We start from the raw sequence: 8,549 nt of genomic DNA on the forward strand, positions 1-8,549 counted from the left end.
GATGCTCTTTAGATTCAACCTAGAAAAATGCATCGAAAACATATATCGTCTTTGGTCGAATGAAACTTCTGCATCCACTCATGGCCTGGTTTTGGATATATATTTTTTTTAATTTGGCGTAAAAATCAAATAATGGATGTCTGATTTCAATTTAGCACCAAAAATGACTATGACGGAAACGACATGTTCCTTTTCAACGGCACATAAAAGCTGCACTGAAAAAATAGGTAGTAGGTCCAACTACTTATTATTTTTTTAGTGTGTATATAACATGTGTAACAATTGTTTAAATCAAATAACTGGGTAGCAATTGTTTAAAATTTCAAAATCGATTTGATGTTGCTATTAAATGATGTTACGATTATTATTATTATTATAATGAGACTGTTGGCTGGCAGAATGTGACAAGTGAATACATTCAAGTTATTCTATTTGGTTGTTTGTAGGAAGCTGCTTTGAATCTTATGACATTACTCCAATGTCTCGCATTTTTTTATGCAAAGTTTTTTTTCAGGCTTTCCGTGAACCAGTTGTCGTAACTGGTGCGTTGTCTTGTAACTGTCATAGATATTATAAAGGTGTCGTTTTATACACACGCATATAAAAGTGATATGTGAAAGAGGAGGCATCTTGGTTTGCGGATCTTTCTCGTTTGGCTTCGTGAGCATTTGTGGAACCATCGAAAGTTTTTATTTCGAGACCGGTTTTATTCAGCAATGTTTTACTTTAATTATTTCGCGTGACATTCGGAAAGACAAAAATATCAACACGTTTACATGTAAATGATTATCTAAAGCGCGCTTAAAGAAATTACATTTGAAACCCCACTATCGTAAACCTTATAGTTTGCTATACAGGGTGACCCAATCACCTCCGTGCCGGCCAGCAACCATAAATAGAAAAAAAAAAAAAATAAGACAAAAAATCAAATGCAAAATTGTTTTGCGGTGCTTTGTTTATAAACTGCCGAGAATCAAAACTCCGTGTATGTATTTCATTGTGTGCCCCCGCGTGAAGTGTGAGTTTAGGCGATGGCTCGCGGTGGCTGCATTCACAATTCACGAAGGACACACCTACACGGAACATTGTTGCTCTGTAGTTACTAAACAAAGCGTGGTAGAACATTCTCGCATTTGACTTTTTGTCTTTTTTTATTTTCTATTTGTGGTTGCCGGCTGGCACAGAGTTAGTGGGACACCCTGTATAAACTCATGTAGTCTCATACAGAGTATTAGTGCGTATATGCTGTTGAATTGGATACTGTATATATACTTATTAGTTTATAAGGAAGGATAAGTATCGAAATTTCGATTTTAGTCATTTTAATTATAATTTAGTCACTTCTTCAAATATATGGATTTTTAAAAGAATGGCTATTCTTGTAACACGTGTCTTATTAGTGGGTTAGCCAAAAACCGAAAGTAAGTTACCTAATTTAAATTTTGCATTATACGTTACAAACTTTTAGATTTACACTTTTAATATATACACAGAAAAAATTACTTGATTCAAGTTGAAAATTCGGCTTATTTTAAGGCAGGGATTTATAAAGGTGGGCAGTCGTCATTTCCTCCACGGCTACCTGCGTACCCTTCCCCGTTCAGTGTGCAGTGATACTACCCCTCACTGGATTCGAAGTTGCTCCAGGCCCTCGATGCTACGTACCCTGTGGAGATATTCCCTTTGTTGTCCAACTCATATCTATTCCTATTTAAAGAATAGCAGTGTGTCCAAGAAAATCATTTAAATATACAAAATTAGATTATTTTCAATCTAATAATGTATAAATATGATGTATGAACATTTAATGAACGAAAAATGATACAATTATCCACTTTTGGTCAATTATACGTACAATACAATACAATTATAAATAATAAATAAATAAAAAAAATAAATACAATTTTCCACTTTTTAAGTTATGGTGGATTAGTAATTGATTCAAGTGAACAAATGTAAGTGTTTCAAGAAGTTATTATTATTATTATTATTTATAACAATATTCTCTTAAAATTAGTCTCGCATTTTGCAGTTTTTTCTAAAAATTTTCACTTTTGATCCACTTTTAAATTGTAGTGAGATAATAATTAATTTAAGTTAACAAACGTAAGTGTTTCAAGAAGTTATAATGTCTTGTAGGTACATAATGTCTTGTAAGTACGCAGTTTTACAATTGGAATTATTATTCTTTGGTTAATATTTCAGTTTTTAAATTACATACATTCTTTAAAGCCATGTGATAAGAGGGCCACGTGACCAAACCTGGTCTTCAATTTTTCTTTCCTAACTTACGTCTAAACGAAATGAGGTATCGCTCTGAAAGTTTGGAAAATGAAAGAGGAGGTTATAAAGTCCATGTCTCTGCTTTGTTCCGGTGGAAATTTTGAGAAAAAAATTTTTTTTGAAGAAAATACCAGTGGAAGTTTTCTTTCCCAACTTACGTAAACACGGAATGAGATATCGTGTTAAAAATTTGGCACGATAAATAGAAGGCATGGAAGAATGTGTATCTGGTCCTGGATAATTAGAATAGTGAAAAAAGTTTTTTTTTTAATTACCATTTTGGAGAAATACCGACCGTGCTGTCGTCAAACCCTGCGAGCATGGACATAGGAAACAAGGGACAAGGCATGCCATTGCGGGGGTGATGCAATGAGGGGGGAGGTCCGCCACCTTTTGATGTCCCGCGACAACCATGGCAGCGCCCACATGTTTATATTTTCATACACAGCTTGTCGGTAAAAATGCTCGCGCGCATAATCAAATGGCACATCGTAAGATGGCGGCTCTCTCCACTCATGGAATTCTCCCCTCCCCCGTGGATTCAACCCCGCTCGTCCAAGTTAGGATGGCATGCCTAGTCCCGTGTTTCCTATGTCCATGCCTGAGAGCAATTTGCAATGTTGTCAATGGGCTAGTTTTGAGGTTTATATTTATCAAAGTGGGTAAAAACAACAAAAATCGCTCACGAACATTATGCACAAATAATGCAAAAACTAATATTTGCACTTGAAATACAAATAAACATATTTGGTCTGACATACGTATCAGTCTGGTATCAGCTGTGTCAAAGCAGCTGCAGCACTAGCGCAGCGAGTAGACAACTTCCATGGACATACGAAACAACCCTACCGAAAAGAATCTTTGAGTATATACTAAAAATTCTTTAGGTCAAAGAATCTCAGAGAAATTCTCCGCAGGCACTCAGGTAGATATTTTTAAAGGTCCAGGAAGCTCGTTTAAATGGTCTGAAGTCTTTAAAATATCCTTTCCGAAATTGAAATAAGAATACGATCATAAATAACAAGCAGAGAGGCTATCTCAATAGAGTAGCCGACACTCAAGGGTCCTTTGTCAAGCTTTCGGATTAAAATTTAGAAGTAGATTCTTTTTAATTTCATAGTTAATAGCCTAAAACATAATAATTCGGAATCTATGGGTTTCGATGACTTCAGATATCTAACTTTTTTTTTTAATGCTTAAAATTGGAATTAATAGAACGTTTCTCGTAAATGGAATGAGATACGCTAAAAAGGACAACATTTTTGAATTTAACTAGAAAAATTGTATATCAGTATATAAGTTATAATTATAAATAAGTATAATGAGAAAATTCATCAATTAAAAAAAAGTGTTGATAATTTCAAAAGAAATTTAAAAAGGGAGAGCGGCTTAGCCACGACCAACTACTGTAAATAACTCTGCCCGCCCGGTACGTGACGAATACAAAAGGAACATGATATTACCGTCGCACCACTCTTAAAAGGACCACTAAAAGGATCTTGAAAAGGACCCAAATCTCTCAAACTATCTCCGAGACTATTTTGTTTCAAATCGACTTTGTTTATAGACTCAAATGGGCCAGACTATTTCGCTAAAGAAAACTCAGAGATTTCTTTCGGTAGGGAAGGGACGAGGCATGTCATTGCGGGGGTGATGCAATGATGCGGGAGGTCCGCCACCTTTTGATGTCCCGCGACAAACATGGCAGCGCCCACATGTTTATATTTTCATGCACAGTTTATCCGCAAAAATGCTCGTGCGCATAATCAAATGGCACATCGTAAGATGGCGGATCTCCCCCCTCCCGTGGATTCAATCCCGCTCGCCAAGTTAGGATGGCATGCCTAGTCCCGTGTTTCCTATGTCCATGACAACTTCGAACTACTAGGAGTCTGTAGGTAAAGCAGATTGCATGATTACCGTCAGAGAAAGCTAAAAGCATGGACATAGGAAACACGGGTATTCTTACTACTGTGAACAAAAATTTCATCAACTTTCGTCGATAAAAAAAAAAGAAAAGTTTTTAAAGAATATTTGAATAATTATTTAGCTACAAAGTTTTTTTTTAATTTTGTATTTTTACTACAGTGCGACTTTCAAGAGAAAAAAATTCACTTTCACAGATATAATTCCTTGTAATACCAGAAAAATTCATTAATTAACACTATTTCTCTTCTACACAAGCAACTTCGAATACAGTGAGGGGTAGTGTCGTTGTGCAATGGAAGGGGAAGGTTACACAGGTAGCCGTGGAGGAAAAGACGATCGCCCCTAAGGTTAGATGCTGTATCTACCCGGGGAAGCTTAGTTGCGCGAATGTTTAGTTTTCGTTACTTTAATGTTGTTAAATAAAATATTTAAAAAACTTAAATTCAAAGTATATCTTGATCATATAATTGTTATAACAACATAGAAAATTATTGCACAATAAAGTAATGTAAAATATTTAAAAGTAGCAAGAAATTCACGCGTCCTTGGGTTTCTATTACCTAATATTAAAAACATAATCAGTTTTAAAATCCATGATAACAAATTTTTCAATATTAAAAGTTTAACAAAATTAAAAATAAGTAAATTAACAAATTTACATTTTGAATGGTAAAAATGGCCAAATTTTCTTTTTTCTTTTAGAATAATTTGTGGAATCAATTTTAATTTTTTTTTTTAATTAAAAAAAATTTTAATTCTACAATTTAAGCAGCTTTGACTTTGAAACATTCAATGTAGTTTAAAGTAGTATCAAATTTAAAATTATTTATTTGTAAAAGGGCTAATGCAATTTCAATTCCTTCAAATTTTAAGTTCTCATTTTTTAAAGTTTTTAATTTGTTCTATTTTCGATAATAATGTCGAAAACATTGATTTGTGAACAATTATCGGGGAATGCTTAGTTAAAATACTTTACAAGGTCTGTCAAGTTATACTAGAAAAAATCCGCATGTTTCGCGGGCACATTCTCATCGCGCGCTGCTCGCTTCGCCTGGAAGTTTGAGCACGCCTATGGTGCGCGACTGTTCGTTCTCGCGCTTTGCGCTCGATAATTTATTTACTTCGCGCTCTATGCTCGGTGTTTGTGTATTCCCCACACTTGTGCACCGCTTTTTTTTTTAAACTAAAGGTCGAACCATCGACAACAGTAATTTGATGATAGTGAATTCTCTTTTGTTAAACCCGCTTCGGCTTTTACAGACACATTCTCATTACGTATCTCGTGCTTCGCACTCGAATTTCTCGCTCAAATTGTATATCATTTCTACAAATGTATATGATGACAATTCGTAACATGCGTTGGTATTAAAACATACGTAGTTTTATTATATCGTTTACAAAACTGCGTGTTTTTTTAAAGAAACGGTTGTTAATAAACATTTTATTGCAACTTCTGCCGTTTAAAAAAACAACTGAATTTGCTCATTTCCCATTTTATTTATGCGATTTGAACGTTACACATACGGGCTACACACCAGCCTGACCTTTTTTTAACTTCTAAATTATATCCCTAACCGCAGTCCCCACGAAACTTCGATTAATGAGGTGTTGGGGCGAGAGGGGGGGGGGGAGTTTCAACCGAGAGTAATAGCTGGTTACTGTTGTATGCTGCGAAAGTTACCGCCCTTCAGCACCGTTGTGTTAGATGAGAGTTCAAATACTGTGAAATAGTTAAATGAAAAAATGTAATTTTTTATTTTCCATTATTTTTGTATGTCTTCAAAATTTGAATTAAGATTTTTCAAGAAAATTCAAAAAGTTATGATATTCTTTTAGGGCATTCAAAACGAAACTAGTCTGAGCCGAGCTCGAATGAAACGCTAAATCTGTCCAGGACCAGGCTTGATCGCCCAGCTAATTTTCAAATTGTAGTACTTCATTCATTATCTCCCTTAGTTCTGATTATTGCTCATCAACTGCATTATCGATAGCTATATACAATAATTTTCTAATTTACGTACGTCATATTTATTACATTATTTAAAGTTTTAAACATTATTGCATAAATGAACAACGTATTTGCATTTTATAATTCGGCGAAAAAGATTTTCTCAATTTGAGGTTATAAGTCACGTACAATCTTAATGTGAAAATATTATTTATAATTAATAAAATTTCTCACTTGCTCTTTCACCGCGTAATTATGTAGGAGGACTCCCGATTGCTTGACGACTCTGAACTTTTAGAGTGCTTTTACACGAGCGGGGCCTAAGCTCGAGCCATTACAAAATTCAAGTTAGGCCCCGGCTAGCGGCCCCCGCCTGTCCCAGTTCTGTCACCGTGAAGAAGCTTGGCGATTTGTGGACGGATTGAGATGTTATTGTTGATAATTGAAGGTTTCACAGATTCTGTGGTTGTTTTTAGGGCTGTAGATGAAAACATGCTTGGGCCCGGCTCGTGTAAATGTTCTTAAAATTGCAGACAGATGGGGTAGTACCATTCTCTTTTTTTACTTATTACTTGCAAGTTTCAAGTGTAAAATTTTACGAAGTGGCAATCATTGAAATGAAATGTATAAAAATGCCTAAAATAAAACACGCTTTAAAAGTACAGAGGCATCGAACAGTCGGCAGCCCTCCTATACTGACTCTGTGAAAGTGCAAGTAACAACTTCTATTAATTATAATTAATATTTTGACATTAAGATTGTACGTGACTTGTAACCTGAAATTGAGAAAATTTTTCCGCTGAATTATAAAGTGCAAGTACCTTCTTTATTTATGTAATGATGTTTGAAATTTTAAATTATGTTATAAAGATTCCGTTGGTACTACAATTTCGAAATTCGAATCAGATTGGAGAAAGTGTTTTAAATTGCAAACCTCTGTAGGTTTATTTGTCAACTTCAATTAAAATGAAAAATACTTTTTCATAATTTCGGCTTTTAATTCAGAAATTAATAAATGGCACGGAATCGATTATAAACTTGGGCCAAGCCTGGGCTCAGCCTGGATCAAGCTGAGCGATCAAGCCTGGCCCTGGACAGATTTAAGCGTTTCATTCGAGCTCAGCCCAGGCTAGATCACCAGACCAGGGTCTGGTTTTGCTAAGCCTAGGCCCTGATTGGGCCTTGCCATCATTTTTGCACGAGTAAGTATCATAAATGTAAATCTTTATACATTCAAAATCATGGAAAAAACTACCAAAATCTCATCCCTCAAGATAAATGACTACGTGAAAGAATTCTCTGAGCGCATGGAGATAGCGTTTCAATACGAAACTGGTCTGATCCAGATTGGCCCAAGGATGGGCCACAGATTTCTACCGATTGGGGCCAGATCAGAAGTAAGTTCGAAATCGGGCGATTTCTGCACGGGTAACTGACTGTGCGGCGACATTTAGAACTAATTAACTTGCACTAGCTGAACGGTATAGTAAAGGGCTATCTTCAAGCTCACTTTTCTGGGTTCTGGGGGCGTAATACGCTCACAACACCGTGGTTTCGAGTAAAATATTTGAATGATGTGTTGGCAGTGCCAACCAGTTAACAGTCAATGATTTTTTAAGTTAATAAGATGTTGAATTGAATTAGTTTTTTCTCATTTCGAGTTCTACATTATTTTATATCATATTACTGTAAGTATTAACCACATGAAAAAAACAATGATTTGGTAATTTAATTATTTATAAAATGACGTATTTCTTTGGGTTTGCCCCTAATCTGAGGGCAAAGCCGTCTGCGGCTTTTTATGGAAGACAATACATTTAAAGATAAGAAAATATGATGGTTTGCTTCTGCTGTATTTTATGAACTGGAAAAATTACCTTTATATATATCCAGCATGAAGAATATGTTATTTTGAATAAAAATAGAGATAGCTGTAATATAACCTCTCATTCGTTGACATTCTACTAGAAACGGACTTTACGCAGTGTTTCTACCGTACCAATAAAAGAAACCGGCCTACCGATCGGATTGATAATAATAATATTTAATAGTTTCTTCCATGTAGCCCACAAGTTAAGTTGCTGTTCTACATTGCCGATCATGTATCGAAGAAACTTGTGACACGTGTATCACCCAAGCACTTGTAAATATTATTTTCTGCAGGTCTGCCCCCCTGGCCAGGCCTCACTTATTTATGAGATTTAATATATTTTAGACTTGAATTACGTCTAAGTAATGTAATTAGATTGTGTGATATTGTTTTATCTGTCAAGATATCAAGTTTTTATGCTGTAAGTATTTTCATTAAAGTTGAAAACTTTATACTTCTGTCAGCGAAACTTCCATTTTTTCGTGGCAAAAACTGTTTTATGTATAATTTTTCTTTCAC

The 8,549-nt window shown here is 35.1% G+C and overlaps 1 protein-coding gene across 3 annotated transcripts in view; it reads left to right on the forward strand.

Annotated features, from left to right (window-relative positions):
• The first annotated feature begins 624 nt into the window (after positions 1-624).
• The window catches only part of LOC117181915 (restin homolog), a 143,660-nt gene continuing 135,735 nt past the window's right edge, over positions 625-8,549 (forward strand). Inside the window, exon 1 of one of the 3 annotated variants that reach the window (XM_033374939.1) lies at positions 625-660. The gene's annotated coding sequence lies outside the window, so the exon portion shown is untranslated. Of the gene's footprint in view, positions 661-706; positions 779-1,190; positions 1,235-8,549 lie in introns of those variants that run through there. The other 2 variants (XM_033374940.1, XM_033374938.1) reach the window with 2 other exon arrangements.

The sequence above is a fragment of the Belonocnema kinseyi genome, chromosome 10 (genome assembly GCF_010883055.1).
Source record: "Belonocnema kinseyi isolate 2016_QV_RU_SX_M_011 chromosome 10, B_treatae_v1, whole genome shotgun sequence".
Taxonomy (NCBI): Eukaryota; Metazoa; Arthropoda; class Insecta; order Hymenoptera; family Cynipidae; genus Belonocnema; species Belonocnema kinseyi.